This window comes from Kogia breviceps, chromosome 8 (genome assembly GCF_026419965.1).
Source record: "Kogia breviceps isolate mKogBre1 chromosome 8, mKogBre1 haplotype 1, whole genome shotgun sequence".
Lineage (NCBI taxonomy): Eukaryota > Metazoa > Chordata > Mammalia > Artiodactyla > Physeteridae > Kogia > Kogia breviceps.
In genome coordinates, this window is record NC_081317.1 from 35,598,056 (window position 1) to 35,615,877 (window position 17,822).

A 17,822-nucleotide genomic window follows, 5' to 3' on the forward strand; every position below is an offset into this window, starting at 1 on the left:
AGACAAATGACTTTAGCTCAACAACAGAAAACCTTGTGGGTTTTTCTAATTATTACATTATCTATATATACCCTCCAATATTTCTAGATGTCCAGCAATATCTGCTTGGATTCCCCCTATATTTTCCATTTTTCCTCTCTCCTAGAAATTCTTTGAATCTTTCAGTACTCTCTAGAGCACTGGTCTAAATGAACACAGCTTTTAGAACCGAACTGGGGTTCATCCATGGCCACAGATTCTGAGGAACCCAAGGACAAGGGAGGTAGGAAGAGAAGGAGACACAAGTCCCATTCCCCTTCTCCCTGTCCTTAGGCATTTATCTCATGGCCATCGTGGTAGCATGGTGGCTGGGGCTTGGCCCTTGTCCCACTTTCTGCACACACTCCTGACCTGCTGGGGCCGGAGCACTAAACAACTTTACCAAACTCTCTTGTACCTGAATGTTTTCACATGAGTTCGAGTTAACCACTCAGATACATCTGTGACAGGCTTGGAAGACGGGAGTGAGGCAGGGTTGACATCTGCGGTTTCTGCAGGCTTGCGGACATCAGGAGCCACGGGCACCTTCCATTTAGCTGGGGTAGCTGGTAGCGAACAGCTGTGATTTCTGGAGCCTGCCTCTGTAGTGGCTGTTTCTTGATTACAGAAGAGGCAGCAGCCCTTTGGTGGCTCCATTCTGCAGGATGGCTTTGAGAATCACCTCTGAAATCTCTCCCTAGAGGTGGTTTCAGAATCACCTCCCACTGATTTTACAAGCCATTTTGCTTAATTAAGCCCAACTCACTTACACTAGCTAGAGTGGCTTCTATTCTCTGCAACTGAGCCCCCACTGATACAGCTATTCTACAGGATCAATCTAGTTTGAGCATCTGCTATGAATTCACATTGTACTAGGCAAGAAGGAGTCCATCAGAGAAGTACTGGAATGGCTCGCAATGTGCTGCACCAAAGTTACTTAATCCTCTCCATTGCCTTAAGAGCAAAGTACTATTATCACTCCTATCATACAGAAGAGGAAATGGAGTCACAGGTGAATTAAATAACTTTCCTGAGAGATTTTGAAACCTGAACTCAAACAAGGGACCATAAATCTCTCTCTTCCATTATGTTTTTCCACATAGTCAGGCTCTTTTCCACCTCTCCCTTATACCATCTCCCAGCAGAATATTTCACAAGAAGCCCGTTTAGCTCTTAGAAACGGATTTCTTTATGCCCTGCATTTGAAGTCTGGAATATTAACCAAATAGTGCTACTGCAAAAGACATTCTCAGTCTGTACCTAAAGAGGGCTGGAGTGTGCACTACATAGTTCTTGCTTTCTTTGTAGGGGAGATTAGCCGGGGAGGATTGCTCTTCTTTTCACTCCTCCACAGAGATAATTTATCACTATTTGAAGAATTGTATGCTTCTGTGGTTTCTTGGTTTGGAACCGCAACAGACACTGAGACTTCTGCAAAATTCCAATTATTTTCTGCATGGAATGCAACTGAATGCACTGATGTCTTCCAGAGAGCAGGTCAACAGGAATAATTTTCTAATAATTAGTCCTATGAATAACACAATTCTCAGAGCCCACTTTCACTCAAGCCTTTCCATTGATAGTTTCAGTAGCTCCAGGTCAGGATTTCACTTTACACATCTAAGGTTCCACGCCTCCCCACCCCAGTCCTGCTCCATCCAGCACAAAAAGAGGCAATGCGAACTTGACAGAAATGAAAATGCCAAAACCACACGTAAGAATCAGGCCTGGGTGTAGCACTCATCTGCTAAGTAAGAAATCTTTCCCCTGAGTGAGTCCTCCACAAACAAGGTCAATCCCCAAAGCCCACACTACCTTAGCCAGGGAGGGGCCGATGGCGCCATTAAAAACTCTTGCCAGCGGTTACCTCAGACAATGTAAATACAAAACTGGTGCTTGTGTTTATTTAAAGTTATTGGCATCCGGCTCATTCCTGGTAGACAAGGATAATCTTGTTTACAGCAGCAGCAGCATCAGATGACGGACAAGACTCTGTATAACATAAATCAAACGATGCGGGGTGGGGGGGGCATAGTTTAAACATGCCCCCCCCCAGCCCCGCATAACAACTTGGGGCATAAACAACTTCCCTCAAGCAAAACAAATCCTGCCAAGATCAAGCTGGAATTAATTTATTATACAGCTTCAAGTTGACTTGTTTCAACATTAAACAACTGCAAAAGCAGAGGGATAAGAACTGATGTCCAAGACCATTACAAGCCTGTCATTTTACTCCTAACATTTTTTGCAAAATGTGTTTTTGGCTTTGTTGTGTGCTTGTTTGGCAATATTCACTTTCCTGCAAATGCTGCCACTCGCATCACTTCACAGGGAAGGTGTGGCTGTGGACTGTGCATGCGCATAGACAGCAGAAAGGAACAAGGGGACCACCTGAAGAGCTGCCATTGTCCTTTCAAAGGCATTTGGTCTGGCAGATAAACCCGGACCTGGGAACCTTAATGAATTTAACGATATAGAGACAGATATTAGGATTTCAGGGCAAATGTACAGAGCTCAAGTAGGGGTCAAAACTTGGCAATAAACTCTGCCTCTTTCTGGGGTTCAGACTTGCTAGAACTGATGGAAAGGTCTTGCTGAGATTTACTCACATGAGTAACTACAGGGCCTCCAGGGAAAGACTCATGTCAGTGAAGATGGAATCTATCAGACAAGCCAGTCCAGAGAAAAGAGTGGTCTTAGACCTACCTGGTGACTCAGTAGCACAGACTCTCAGCAGGAGGTCGTGCCTGGGGAACACAGCAACCCCCAGAAAAAGGGGGCGTGGCCAGGAGAAGGAAGAACAGCAGTGGTGATGGCACACGGTGTGGGAGGGTAAATGAATGAAGAGTCCCCTCATCCCAGCGCAGCACACGTGACACAGGAATAGGAGGCAGACCCGCTGGGAGGGGCCAGCAGGACTTTGTTTCTCTGAAGCCCGATTCCCATTCTGGGTTTTTCTCCCTTTGCTGTCTGTTTCTCCCCTAGGTTGGGACACATCTTCATCTCAGTGTCCCTGGCATCCTGCAGATGGTGGGATTCAACACTGGGGATGACTCCATGCCCATCTGTGGCCTGCCCTCTCCTGGCCGCACCATCTTCCTTGCAGCCCTCTTGGGGTGGGGGCATCCTGAGTGCCATCCTTGGCTCTGCACAGGCTGTTACAGCTCCACTCTTTGGAAAAACCTCCCTGAAGCCTCAAGCTACCCAGAGATGCCACCTTTACCCCCTGTCACCTATTGGCCTGACACTCCCCCATGCATGTTAAGACCTTTGGCATCTGAAGGTAGGTCTTTCTCTCTACCTTAAGTCCTGCCTCTGTCCTGACTGCCTTTGCTGTCCATGAACCTTAACTCCACTGTCCTCAACTTTCCTTAACCTTCACCCTGTCCACCTGAACATGTTCTCCTCAAACAAGAAATCCCACTCCCTGACTCCCCTACACCTCACCCCCTCACCCCCACTCCGATACATATGCTCGTTGATTCCTCCAGGCCTGTGCCTTCTCCATCACCTCACCTGAGACGCGTTTCCCGGACCTACTGCATTCTATTCTCATGCCACTAATGACCCTATTTTCCTGCCCCTTGACCTCTACCAGGGCCCACCTGCCAAACCCTGACCCTGGATCAGTCTCACTGTCTGCCTTCTCTGCTCTCACACTTGGGCAATATATTTGTTATCAATTGTTAATAACACATTACTCCAAAGCTTAATATCTTAAAATAGCAAATGCTTAGTTTTCTTTATTTAGACTCTGTGGGCTGAGCTGGGTGGCTGTGGTTCAGCGTCTCTCGGGAGGTTGCAGTGAAGATGTTGGCCAGGGTTGCAGTCATCTGAAGGCTTGACTAGGGCTTTAGGGTCTGCTTCCAAGGGCTCCCTGTGTGGCTATTGACAGGAGGCCTCAGCTCGCACCGCAAGGACCTCTCCATAGCGTTGCTTGAGCACCCTCAGGACATGACAGCTGGCTTCCCCCAGAACAAGTAATCCAAGAAAGAGAAAGAGCAAAGGAGAATCCACAGGTCTTCTGTGATGTAGAATTGGAAGTCACACACTGTCACTGGCACTTCTGCTCATTCTATTCCTTAGAAGCAAGTTGCTAAGTCCAGCCCACCCTCAAACTTAGGGGAATTAGACTCAACCTTTTGAAGGGAGGAGTGTTGGGAACATGTGGACATTTTTAAAAACCACCACAACTCACTTTATTCCTTTCCTCTCATGACAGCAATCACTCCACTTTCCTGCCCCCTTGACTACAGTCAGGGCCAACTTGTGAAACCTTAACTGGGATCAATCTTGTCATCCACCTTCTCTTCTGTGCATGGGCAACTGAGCCCCAATGAAGAAAAATCTCACAAATGGGCGATGGGGTTCATGCTGACGCATTTTCTCCAGCCTCACTGGGCTCCTCCTGCTTCTGGTGCATCTTCTGTGCTGCCCTAGGTGACTCTCACTGCTGTTTCTTGGTGGCACATCCAAAGTCCGCCTCCCTCCTCCGGACCCTCATACCACATGCTCTCAGCAGGCAGTTGCCACCAGCTTCATTGATGGCATCAGCTTCCTCCCTCTTTCACAAATGAACCTGTATCATAAACTGCCTTCCCTCCCTTCTTGGGGGAAAAGGGGCTTCTCTCCTTTATTCAAGCTTGACCGTTCCTGATCCAATGCCCCATTCCTCCAGCAATCAGCACAGATTCCTCTCAATCTTTCACCTTTCTACTGGGTTCCCCTGCCCCCTCACCCCCAAACTAAGAACAAACTCATGTTCATTTCAACGTTTGTTTTTAAAAGTTGAGACAAAATAACAATCCACCCTTGGCCCTGTCTCTCCCCTACCACACAAGACACCCATAGTTGGATGGTCTTGTGTCTCCTCTACTTCACAGTTGAGCTTCTAGAAAGAGTGGTCTGCACTCTTGGTCTCTTCTTCCACCCTTCCCACCACCACCGACCTCTCAACCCTTGGCAACCTAGCTTTCCGCTCCCTGGCTTCCATGATGCCCTGGGGGCCACCACATAGCCAGCTCCACAGATTATCCTGTCTTGTGTGGCCTCCATGTAGCCCTGGACTCCCTGTTGATACATCGTTCCCTTTGACACTCTCTGCCCATTCCTGTCTGTCTCCTCATTCTCCTCTGTCTCCTCTCTTTCTTCCTAGAATGTTCTTGGTCTCTCTGAGGTATCTCACCAAACTCACGTCACCTTTGCCCTGGCCTTCTGCAGCTGCACTTCTAGCCCCATCTTTGTTAAGGAGAGCACAACTTACTGCCCAGCAGTCCGTGGCCCTGCTGCACCTGGATGTCACATGCGAACTTTAACCTTGACACGCCCAAAGCTAGACTGATCACATTTCATCCCAAACTTGGCATCCCTGTCTACCTGGTCACTCAAACCAGAACCTGGGAGCCTTCTATCTCCACCCCCCCCCCCACATGACCAAACAATTAAGTAATCTTGGGAAACAAACAAAACAATAATTACAAAAATGGCTGAGGCCATACTGCCGGGGTTCACAGCTGCCTCGGCCACCTCCTGACCTGCTGGCATGGGGCAAGGCCCATCACCTCTGTGCCTCTGCTTTCTCCTCAGTAAACTGGGCATAATAACAGTATCTACTTCATAAGGATGTTGTGCTGGTTTCGTGATGAATACACGTAGTGCCAGAGAGTAAGAGCTCAGTAAAGTTTGGCTCTGGCCATCACTGCTCTTCACCCCCAGGGATAGACATGGCCTAGGAGTGCTACTCAAGGTCTGGTCCACAGACTGGGGCCAGTTTGGGAAATACTTGTCATTGGTTTGCAACGAGATAAGCTCAGAAGTAGAGAGTAAGCTTGTTAAACTGTTTTAAAACGGTTTTAACCTTGAAGTGTTCTAAACTGTTATATGGTCTGATGGATAATTTTATACAGGTTGAATCTAATGATGAGAAATTGGGGCTTCATCTCACACCCATTGGGGCCACTATCAAAAGACCAGAAGATAACAAGTGCTGGTGAGGATGTGGAGACATTGGAACACTGTGCACTGTTGGTGCAGATGTAAAATGGTGTAGCCACTTTGGAAAAGAGTATTGCAGTTAGTAAAAATTTTGTTTTAAATTACCATACAATTGGCAATTCTACTTCCAGGTATATCCCCCAAAGAATTGAAAGGAGGGATTGAACAGATATTTGTACACCCGTATTCATAGTATCATTATTCATTAGCCAAAAGATAGGTGAAACCCAAGTGTCCGTTGTAGGATTAAAGGATAAACAAAATGTATCAGACTTAAAAAGGAAGGCAATTCTGCCACATGCTACAACATGGATGAAATCTGAGGGCATTATGCTGGGTGAAATAAGCCAGACACAAAAGGACAAATACTGTATCATTCCACTTGAATGAGGTACCCAGAGTAGTCAAATTCAGAGACACAAAGTAGAAGGGTGGTTGCCATGGGCTGGGGCAAGAGAGAATAGAAAGCTGTTTAATGGGTAGTTTCAGTTTTGCAAGATAGAAAAGTTCTAGAGATTGGTTGCATAACAGTGTGACAGTACTTAACACTGCTTAACTATATATGATGAAAGATGGTTAGGATGGTAAATTTTATGTTGTGTATATTTGATCCCAATTTAAAATCTGTTTTGATAAAAAATTAGGGCTTATATTTTGTACGTTCTTTTAAAATTTCACTTTCTCCAGTAATATGTTTTATAAAAGTATCTGTCCAAGAAGGATTGGAAACAAAACAAACGGGTCCTCCAGTGCATACTACAGATGCTTCCAGAAGTTCTGCCCTGGGTCAGGCTCTCCACCCTTCCTTACTGGTTTACCCGCCTGTACTCTCACCCTTCTCCCATCCATTTCTCACCCTGTGGCCACAGTGATCTTTCTAAAGGGCAAGTCTAACATCACGTCTGTCTTGGGCAAAGTTGTTCAGTCATTTTTTGCTTGCTTTGAGAAAAACCTCCAACTCCTCAGCTGGGCACTTCTCTGGGCTCCAGTCTGTGCCCTTGCCCAGCCTCACAGCTCCTCACCCATGGATGGAGCTGCCAATCCTCTGATCATCCCGGGGGCTCTGCATCTCCTGGTGGGGGCACTGGCTGCTCTTTTGCTTGTAATGCCTTTGCCTCTGTGTCCCATCCACCCTATTCTGGCTTGTCTGTCAAAGGTCATCTTTTCCCAGAAGCCTCCTCTGAAAGTCTAGGAAACCACTAGGAGTATGATTAACCATGGGAAAATGAGCTTCCTTGGCATGGACACAAACTTAAGAAGCTGTAAAGTAAGAGGTCAGGCACTTTGATGTGCTATAGGAGGGAAGCTTTGGGCAAACCACTACTTGACACTCCCCAAATGATGCCTGGAAGGTCCTCTGCCACTTGCCATGTGTTTTTATGTCTCTCACTGTTTCCTCCTCCAGATTCTTTAGCAAATCAGGGGTTCTTCAAAGCCAGCGGGCTCCAAGCAGGTGGATGGTGTCAGACAACAGGGCCCTGAGGGTGTGAACCTCTGGGGACTCCCAGCCGGGCCCCGCCCTGTCCCCACCCTGCACCGCATGGAGAGGGCAGGCAGTGCAGAGTCCCCTGGGCCTGTCAGGCCCCTGAAGGTTGCTGTCTTTCCTTTCAACTTGGGAGAAGAGCGAGAGGCTTCAGGACAGGTTTCTGATGTGCTTCCCAGCGAGTGGGGAGCGACCCAGGCAGAGCTGGCTGCCACAACCCAGCAGCTGGGCTACGCGGACAGCTGGCCCTTCCATGGCTACTTCCCGCCCGAGGTTCTGCAGTGGCCTTGACCTCCCTGCTCCATCCTGCATGCGGGTTGGGACTTCCTGCCAGCGCTGGCCCGCACCCTGCTTGGGGCGCCTAGATTCAAACCATGTGCCCAAACCCCCAAATACATTTTTGTAATCTGTCCAAATGATAACTGCAGACAGAAAGGGGCATCTCTTTTATATTGTGACGGCTACAAGAAGGGGCAGTGTCGTCCCAAGGCCAGCATTCCTTCCCGGATACCTAGTTCCCAGCCTCTTCCTGTGTGGGGCGATTCTTCAAATAGCAAAAAAAAAAAAAAGAGAAAAAGAAAAATTATTATATGAAGACCCAAAGTAGAAATTAGGAATTATCTATGGTTTCCTGTAATCCTTTCAGGTATAATATGTCAGATTCAAACTGGAAACTATGTCTGGGATGAAATCCTTCTTGAAACGTTTTTTTGTGGTTCATAGTAATGACTAGGGACTGGCAGGTTTACACAAACAAAATGAATATTATAATTTTGTGGGTAAGCAAATAAATTACTTTTATAGGACTTAGGCACTTTCCACGGAAGCTTTATCTGAAAAGGCACTTATGCATAAAGGTTGCTGAGTAGCCAACTTGTGACCCTTGAGGCCTGGTTCTTTGATTACACAGGAAGTGGGGGCCGTGCCTCTCTGCAGGCTTTCTGATTAAATAGGGAAATACAGAATGCTTGATAAGTAGAAAGATTCTTGCTTGATTTGTAAGCCAGCTGGGAGCCTTGAGACTTTGAGATTTGACCTACATATAAGGGAATTGCCCTTTTCACAGGCCATCAAGTACCTGATGGAGTTTGTGGAGGACAATGACATTTTAGAGGTGGTCAGCATTGTATCTTGGCCACAGAGAAGCTCTCTCTGGTTCTGCCAGCCCCAGGCTCTCCATGAGATCTCTGCTGGTTTTAAATTGCTGCAAGGTATAATGGGGTCCTTTCGAGTTTTCATAGCTCCGAAGCATGACTTTCCTGACATATAAAAAGGCTCCGGAAGGATGACTATCAAAGCTGAAGAGCTGTGTTTGTATGAGTACCCAAACAAACCCGCCAGGGAGATATGTCGTGAGAGACAAACTTGGAATCGGAGGCAAAGATAAACAAGCCAGTTTCAGCGACAGAGCCAAATCACCCCCGGGGTTCCTAGGAAACGTTCTCTGAGGAGCTGTCACTGGCACAAACCCTCTGAGGAGAGAGAGGCTATGGAAAAAGAGCCTGAGTGAGATGCTATGTGCAGGTTCGACTTAGCAGGCCTCGCTCGGCCCAGCTTCCGTTGCCCCAAGTGAAATGGATCTGCTCTTTCCTGGAGGCTCCAGTGGAAGGCGTGCTCAGATCTGGGGTCCCTGGTTCTTCCTTGGTGAAGGGAAGTATGTGTAGCACTGGCCTTGGGGCCCAGGGCATGTGTGGAAGGTTCCCAGTGCGACATACCCAGGTCCAGCCTGGGAGCTTTGAGGAAGGGAAATGTGGAAGCTGCCAGCCCCGCTCTGCCCCCATGCATACGCATCCCTTAGCTGCAGCCCCCTGGACAGACCTGCATCACGTCAATGACCCATATTGTGCCACTGATGAGTTGAGGGCCCTGAGATTTCATTTTTCTACCCTTACTTGATTCAAATGTTGTCCAAAGTCAGTTGGATCTTAAAAAAAAATGGTGGAAATGTTGTTTGCTCTTAATGTGGATTGTGGATGGCCGGCCTGACCTAGGGTGGGCCTGGGACAGGGGGCAGGTGGGAGGGCAGTCAGGTCTGCAGTGGCCAGGGAAGGCTTTTGTCAGTGCAGAGCTGAACCAGGCAATGGGTGCCCAGGGATGGAGAGCAAAGAGGACTCAGGGCTCTACACACTTCCTTTCTATTTGCAAACAGTTATGTAAACACATATGCAAGCTGGTTGCTACCCTGAGGGTTTGGGCAGGTAGCCCAACCATCCCCTGGGTCCTGGTGCTTGGGCACCTCAGTTTTATAGCATTTGGAAGGCAACTTGATTGGAGCAGGCTGTGGACTTTGCTGATGCGGGTAAATAATTTTTTGTTGGATTCAAGCCCTCCTTTGCTTATTGAGAAAGGGAGAATATTTATTCTGGATGAGTATTGGCAGCGATACGTCATTCTGGTTATTTTGGATGACTCCAGACCCCCATCACAGATCTCTGTGTGCCCTTGGTATACAATCATCTATTCAGGCCCTGGGTCAAGTGTCACCTCCTTAAGGGGAGAACTTCTCTGACCAGTCTTCCTAAAAAACAAACAAACAAAAACCAAACAACATAAAATGACCCATCCTGGCCTATTTCATTCATACCACCTTCACTCTATCTGGAAATATTTATTTCTTTGCTTGTTGATTATCTCTGTCCCATTAGACATGAGCAGCTCCATGAGAGCTCAAATCTTGTTTGTATGGGCACTGCTCTATCCTTGGCATCTAAAACTATGCCTGAAATATAGCAGGTGCTTAAAAAAAATTGTGGAATGAATGAATGTGCTTTGAAATGTACACAGGATTTGTTTTTGATCAGGTTGGTAAGACATGTGGAAATGACTGTCATTAAAGAACAAGTCTATACTCACAGATCCCTAGAAACTGGAGGCATAGCAGAGCCATGTGGGGAAGCACCAGGGTCCATCAGGAGGCAGAAAGAGAGGGTAAAGCATGGGCACAAGCCTTTATTGTGACTTTTGTGGGAAGGGATGGATGAGGTAGGGTGAACAGCTGAGCAGTTTTAAGATTGAATAGTTTGAATAATTTCTGTAGCTCTGGGCTATAGGGGTGGTCCCTCCTTGTCTAGTATTTTGTGATTAGGGCAGAGGATATTGCCTCTAGGAGTGTAAAATCCAGATAGAGGAGGTGGTTTGGAGTGTGGGCTCTGGATGGGTTAGTTTGCATATGAAAGATATGCAGGCAAGTTGTTTGCTGCCTGGAGGAATTAGCTAATCCTGGGAGGGGCAGTCCCTCACTGGGTCCCCAAAGTCCTGAGATTTCAAAGTATCATAAAATATAGACAACATAAAAAAAGATTAATACAGAATGACTCTTTGACGTGCATAGAAATGTAAAAGTTATGGGTACAGATGTTTAGACAGATGTGATAACCAAACACAGAGTGAGCTAAGACAACTGGGGCTATCATATTGGAGCTATCATTTATATTGGTCCTGAAATCAACATGTTCCCTCTAGGTGGTTTTGCCAATGGAATTGCCAGTGGGGAATGATCTTTTCTGACACCACCCCTCCACAATTTTTTACTGGAGTATAACATACATACAGAAGAATGCATCCATCATAAGGTACAGCTCATGAATGTTCACAAAGTAAGCATACCCAGGAAACCAGCCCTCTTGTACCCTGTTCATTTACAATGGCAACCACCATCCTGACGTCTAATAGCATTGATTAGTTTTGCCTGTTTTTTACCTTCATAAAAAAGGATTAATATTTGCCTCACTTTTTTGTCTAATTATATTTGTGAAATTCATGAATATTATTTCCCATGTAGAAGACAGTCCATTCTCATTGCTGTACGGTAGTAGGGATACACCACAATTTATTTATCCATTCAAATGTAAGGGGCCTTCAGGAAACATCCAGTTTGGGACTCTGGCCCCTCCACTGGCTTTTTGCCCACTGGTGCGTCAGGCAGCATTTCAGTTTGTTTTTTTTTTTAAACATCTTTTTTTGAGTATAACTGTTTTACAATAGTGTGTTAGTTTCTCCTTTACAACAAAGTGAATCAGTTATACATATACCTATGTTCCCATAACTCTTCCCTCTTGTGTCACCCTCCCTATCCCACCCCTCTAGGTGGTCACAAAGCACAGAGGTGAACTCCCTTTGCTATGCGGCAGCTTCCCACTAGCTATCTAATTTACATTTGGTAGTGTGTATATGTCCCTGCCACTCTCTCACATCGTCACAGCTTACCCTTCCCCCTCCCCATATCCTCAAGTCCATGCTCTAGTAGGTCTGTGTTTTATTCCCGTCCTACCACTAATCGCTTCATGGCATTTTTTTTTCTTAGATTCCATATATATGTGTTAGCATACGGTATTTGTTTTTATCCTTCTGACTTACTTCACTCTGTATGACAGACTCCAGGTCTATCCACCTCATTACAAATAACTCAGTTTCATTTCTTTTTATGGCTGAGTAATATTCCATTGTATATATGTCCCACATCTTCCTTATCCATTCATCTGTTGATGGACACTTAGGTTGCTTCCATGTCCTGGCTATTGTAAATAGAGCTGCAATGAACATTTTGGTACATGACTCTTTTTGAATTATGGTTTTCTCAGGGTATATGCCCAGTAGTGGGATTGCTGGGTCATATGGTAGTTCTATTTGTAGTATTTTAAGGAACCTCCATACTGTTCTCCATAGTGGCTGTATCATTTTACATTCCCACCAACAGTGCAAGAGTGTTCCCTTTTCTCCACACCCTCTCCAGCATTTATTGTTTCTAGAGTTTTTGATGATGGCCAATCTGACCGGTGTGAGATGATATCTCATTGTAGTTTTGATTTGCATTTCTCTAATGATTAATGATGTTGAGTATTCTTTCATGTGTTTGTTGGCAATCTGTATATCTTCTTTGGAGAAATGTCTATTTAGTTCTTCTGCCCATTTTTGGATTGGGTTGTTTGTTTTTTTGTTATTGAGCTGCCTGAGTTGCTTATAAATTTTGGAGATTAATCCTTTGTCAGTTGCTTCATTTGCAAATATTTTCTCCCATTCTGAGGGTTGTCTTTTGGTCTTGTTTATGGTATCCTTTGCTGTGCAAAAGCTTTTAAGTTTCATTAGATCCCATTTGTTTATTTTTGTTTTTATTTCCATTTCTCTAGGAGATGGGTCAAAAAGGATCTTGCTGTGATTGATGTCATAGAGTGTTCTGACTATGTTTTCCTCTAAGAGTTTAATAGTGTCTGGCCTTACATTTAGGTCTTTAACCCATTTTGAGTTTATTTTTGTGTATGGTGTTAGGGAGTGTTCTAATTTCATACTTCTACAGGTAGCTGTCCAGTTTTCCCAGCACCACTTATTGAAGAGGCTGTCTTTTCTCCACTGTGTTTCCTTCCCTCCTTTATCAAAGATAAGGTGACCATATGTGTGTGGGTTTATCTCTGGGCTTTCTATCCTGTTCCATTGATCTATATTTCTGTTTTTGTGCCAGTGCCATACTGTCTTGATTACTGGCCTTGTAGTATAGTCTCAAGTCAGGGAGCCTGATTTCTCCAGCTCCATTTTTCGTTCTCAAGATTGCTTTGGCTATTCGGGGTCTTTTGTGTTTCCATACAAATTGTGAAATTTTTTGTTCTAATTCTATGAAAAATGCCAGTGGTAGTTTGATAAGGATTGCATTGAATCTGTAGATTGCTTTGGGTAGTAGAGTCATTTTCACAATGTTGATTCTTTCAATCCAAGAACATGATATATCTCTCCATCTGTTTGTATCACCATTAATTTCTTTCATCAGTGTCTTATAATTTTCTGCATACAGGTCCTTTGTCTCCTTAGATAGGTTTATTCCTAGATATTTTATTCTTTTTGATGCAATGGTAAATGGGAGTGTTGCCTTAATTTCACTCTCAGATTTTTCATCAATAGTGTATAAGAATGCAAGAGATTTCTGTGCATTAATTTTGTATCCTGCTACTTTACCAAATTCATTGATTAGTTCTAGTAGTTTTCTGGTAGCATCCTTAGTATTCTCTATGTATATTATCATGTCATCTGCAAACAGGGACAGCTTTACTTCTTCTTTTCCTATTTGGATTCCTTTTATTTCTTTATTTTCTCTGATTGCTGTGGCTAGAACTTCCAAAACTATGTTGAATAAGAGTGTGGAGAGTGGGCAACCTTGTCTTGTTCCTGATCTTAGTGGAAATGGTTTCAGTTTTTCACCATTGAGAACAATGCTGGCTGTGGGTTTGTCATATATGGCCTTTATTATATTGAGGAAAGTTCACTCTATGCCTACTTTCTGCAGGGTTTTTATCATAAATGGATGTTGAATTTTGTCAAAAGCTTTCTCTGCATCTATTGAGATGATCATATGGTTTTTCTCCTTCAGTTTGTTGATATGGTGTATCACGTTGATTGATTTGCGTATATTGAAGAATCCTTGCATTCCTGGAATAAACCCCACTTGATCATGGTGTATGATCCTTTTAATGTGCTGTTGGATTCTGTTTGCTAGTATTTTGTTGAGGATTTTTGCATCTATGTTCATCAGTGATATTGGCCTGTAGTTTTCTTTCTTTGTGACATCTTTGTCTGGTTTTGGTATCAGGGTGATGGTGGCCTCGTAGAATGAGTTTGGGAGTGTTCCTCCCTCTGCTATCTTTTGGAAGAGTTTGAGAAGGATAGGTGTTAGCTCTTCTCTAAATGTTTGATAGAATTCGCCTGTGAAGCCATCTGGTCCTGGGCTTTTGTTTGTTGGAAGATTTTTAATCACAGTTTCAATGTCAGTGCTTGTGATTGGTCTGTTTATATTTTCTATTTCTTCCTGGTTCAGTCTCGCAAGGTTGTGTTTTTCTAAGAATTTGTCCATTTCTTCCAGGTTGTCCATTTTATTGGCATATAGTTGCTTGTAGTAATCTCTCATGATCCTTTGTATTTCTGCAGTATCAGTTGTTACCTCTCCTTTTTCATTTCTAATTCTATTGATCTGAGTCTTCTACCTTTTTTTCTTTATGAGTGTGGCTAATGGTTTACCATTTTTTAAATCTTCTTAAAGAAACAGCTTTTAGTTTTATTCATTTTTAAAATTGTTTCCTTCATTTCTTTTTCATTTATTTCTGATCTGATATTTATGATTTCTTTCCTTCTGCTAACTGTGGGGTGTTTTGTTCTTCTTTCTCTAATTGCTGTAGGTGTAAGGTTAGGTTGTTTTTTGGAGATGTTTCTTGTTTTTTGAGGTAGGACTGTATTGCTATAAATTCCTCTTAGAACTGCTTTTGCTGCATTCCATAGGTTTTGGGTCATCGTGTTTTCATTGTCATTTGTTTCTAAGTATTTTTTGATTTCCTTTTTGATTTCTTCAGTGATCTCCTTTTTATTTAGTAGTGTATTACATAATAGTTCAAGTATTACATAATAGTTCAGTTCAGAGAAATAAAAAACAGGGATTCACTGGAGCAAATGGTAATCAGATGGTCCCTGTTTACCATCTTGAGTGTTGCCCACCTTACCTAGGTCATAGAAAGGCCAGTGGGGTGGAATCACCCCTAAGTCCTAGATAGGAAATGGGGGCTAGGGACTCTTGTGGTGCCATTGTGGGTCCTGCAAAGGGAGCAGGTGCTGTTGGTCATTCCATCCCTGATTCGGAAGGTCAGGGCTTTCTGCAGTGGTGGAGAAACTGACTGGGGGCCGCATGGGGAGTGGGGTAGGACTGCCTGACTCCAAATTGCCTCTGCTACTCATAAGCTGTGTGATCCTCTGTGCCTCAGTTTCTTCCTTCATAATAATAGATAACAATACTTAATAAAACCTATACAGAAGGGTTGTTGGGCAGTCAAATGAGAATACCCACTTGAAGTGTTTAACAAATGACATAGTAAGCGCTCAATAAAAGTGATCCAAAGTCCTCAGAACATTTATTCCCCAGCCCAAGCACCCTTAGCCTGCTTAACAGAGGAAATATGCGGTTTACCACCACCGAGGTCCCCTTGTGCTTCAACAGGCTCTGGGAAGCAGTGTGAAAAATGGATTAGGGAGGGAGGAGGAGCGAGACTAGGAATCCAGGGAGAAGTCTGCAGGCATCCAGATGGGAGGTGGAGGGGCGGGACCTCGGGGCCTTGGCAGTTTCAGTCGTTATTTTGGAGAAATAATCTCTAGGACTTGATAACAGGCTGGGAAAGGGCCCTTGGCCAAGCACCAGGCTTGGATGGCGGGAGAAAGATGGAAGGTAGGGAGGGCAGGTGCAGGGACGATCTTGGGGGGTGGGGGTGCGACACGTGCGGTTTGGGACAAGCAGCAGGCCCAGAGGAGGCGGGGTGTGCAGGGATGGAGTTAGGGTAGGAGGTGGAGTATTTTTGCACGTTGGGGGCCTGCTTCCTGGAGCAGCCGGCTCTGGTCTAGGTGCTGTGCAAGTAGGTGCCAGGCCCGATTTCCTCCCCGGACCGTCGGCTTCGCGGCTGTTGGGTGTGCCGGACGAGCCGCCCAGGGGCACTCGCAGGTACCGAGCTTGGGACCCGCCAGGAGGAGTTCCATCTAGCCGCTGGCTTCCTTCCTCCCTCCCTCCGCACCTCACCGTCCTCAGTTAGAGCTCCCATTCCGCCCATCTCCCTGGCGCCTCCGCCCTCCTGCTTCGCTTGACCTCAGTTAGACGCGCTGGGGATCAAGTTGAAGCTGATTTTTCAGCCGGCCGCCAGCCAGACCGCAGAAACCGTCGCCCTTCACACCCGGTGGCCGCGCGCTCTCCGCGGCCAGGGCGGGACGGGAGCGGGCGGCGGGGAGGGGCCCCTCTCGGCTCGATCCCCCAGCCCCAGCGCGGCCGGCAAAGGGTCTCGCCTTTCACAGCCCGCAGAGTGCTGACCCCGCCGTCCCGAGCGGTGTCTGCGTGCTGGGCGATCCCGGGCTGTGCGCAGCTGTGGCGCGTGCGCGCGGGGGGAATTCACGCCGCCTCCAGCCCACATCCCTCGCCCCTCTCTGTCCCCGGCGGGGTCGCAAGCTCCCGCCTGGTCCCCCAGACCAGGGTTGGGGATTATCAAGCGCTCCCTGCACCCGAAGCTCGAGGGTAAGCAGCACCCCACAAAGGGCCGCCCCTCCGCCTTCCTTGCCTCACTTTTCGCGGTGGACGAGACCCCGGGCCTCGGTGGAGATCGGCCACCCATTGTTTCCTGCGCACAGCGGGGCTCGGGGACTTTCTTGAGGCTTGCGGCTAGTGGAAGATCACGCGCCCTCGAGGCGCAAGTCCCTGCGGTTTGCTTTCATGTTTTCCATCAGTACAGCCAGAGCATAATTTAATTAGCTTTGCTTCTTTTTTTTCCCCCAAAAGGAGAAAATAAACCTGATTCGGAGGAACAGGTTCTCTCCCCCGCTTGGGGGCGGTGAATCCCCTCTCCCGTTTTGTGGCACTGCGGCGGGGGTTTCCAGCGACGATCCTCAGCGGCGGCGGGTGGCCTTCTGGAAACTCGCTGAGGAAAATTCACATGAGCTTCACGTGAAGCAATTTCTACATACACTCTCTAATATTTGCCTGCCGGGCGGGATGGGAAGGCGGAGTCGGGAGTAAGGTGGATTCCCCGACAGCACTCCTGGGAAAGGGAGTGTGGGGCCGGGGAAAAGCGGGGGCGAGGGCCAGAGCAGAGTGCGCGCTCGCGCTTGGGCCCGCGGTCCTACCCCGCACCGCGGCTCCACGTGCCCGACACCATCCCACAGAGTGACAGGCGAGGGAGGAAAAGCCAATCAGCCTCCCCTGGCCCAGAGACGGAAATCTGCGAGGTGCTGCCAGTCTCCCGACACTCAGGACTTGCAGTCATTGACACCCGAGCTCTCAGTCTCCCCCTCCGCCCTTTTGTCCCCCGCCCCTCTTACATATTTTGGAGGTTAGGTTAGTCGTCAGAAGCATTTTTATGTTTGGCAGTCCAAAGCTCCAACTTCTCTACTAGGCCCACGTTCCTGCTCATTTAGGGTTTTAAAGGCCAAGGGAGGAAGTGATGTTCTGGCCTTCCCATTCTTTCAGGTCTGGCCACCAACCCATCTCCAGAATTTTGGGGTGACCTGCTCTTATCACTCCAGCCCAAATCGGGCTTCACTCAGAGAGCACCCATCATTTGTGCCTGGGTTCCTTGGTGGCTCTTGTTCCCTTACCCACATACCTTCCTAGGGGACACTCCAATCTTCCTGAGACCTGGCTGTCCTCCCCAACATCCCCAGCACACTGCTGTGCCCTAGGGTATCTTTTAGGACTATAGGAGCTGTTATGCCTTTCAGGGCAATGTGGCAGTTCTGGGCCATTTCAGGAGGTGAAATGGCACCTCTGCAAGGGCCCCACTAACTGCTTGGTTTTCCCTTTTCATGGGAGGTCAGTGAATTGCTG